This window comes from Crocuta crocuta, unplaced genomic scaffold (genome assembly GCF_008692635.1).
Source record: "Crocuta crocuta isolate KB4526 unplaced genomic scaffold, BGI_CrCroc_1.0 scaffold452, whole genome shotgun sequence".
Taxonomy (NCBI): domain Eukaryota; kingdom Metazoa; phylum Chordata; class Mammalia; order Carnivora; family Hyaenidae; genus Crocuta; species Crocuta crocuta.
In genome coordinates this window covers 890,594-891,143 of record NW_027528851.1, presented here as the reverse complement: position 1 = coordinate 891,143, position 550 = coordinate 890,594, and positions in this window count along the sequence as shown.

Below are 550 nucleotides of genomic sequence, written 5' to 3'. Positions count from 1 at the left end.
GGCTAAACTCCTGTGTTGTTCTTCCTTCGAGAAATCCGAGTTATTATATAGCAGGGGATAATCGTTGCATAATGAAATCATTGGGACAATTCTCCATCCACTCCTACCTCCGTCTCTGACAATGAATTCCTTGTCTCTGTGGTGTTCAACTCTTTCTCTACCCGGCTCAGTGCCCAGCGGCTGCCGGCGCCGTGGNAGTGTGCGCGGAGTGTGCGCGGAGTGGGCGCGCCGGGCGTTCTGAGCGCCGGCTGACGCTCTCGCCGAGCGAGCACCAGGAGGGGGAGACTCGGGATCGCTTATCTCCCGCTGTGCTAACTTCAAACTGCGGGAGCTGGGGGAGTTGAGATCTCGCGGCCTGGGCGACGAAACTTCTCCACCTAGAAAGTTTCACCTTGTCGGGGGCGGGGGAGGGATGGGAGGAAACGCGACCCCCGCGGGGCCAGGCGCGGCGCGCGGGCGGCAGGAAGGGCGGGGGCCGATTTCCCCCTCTGGGTGGTGCCAGTCCCCACCCCAGCGGTCCTAGGACCGGCGGACGGGGCGGGCGGCCCCG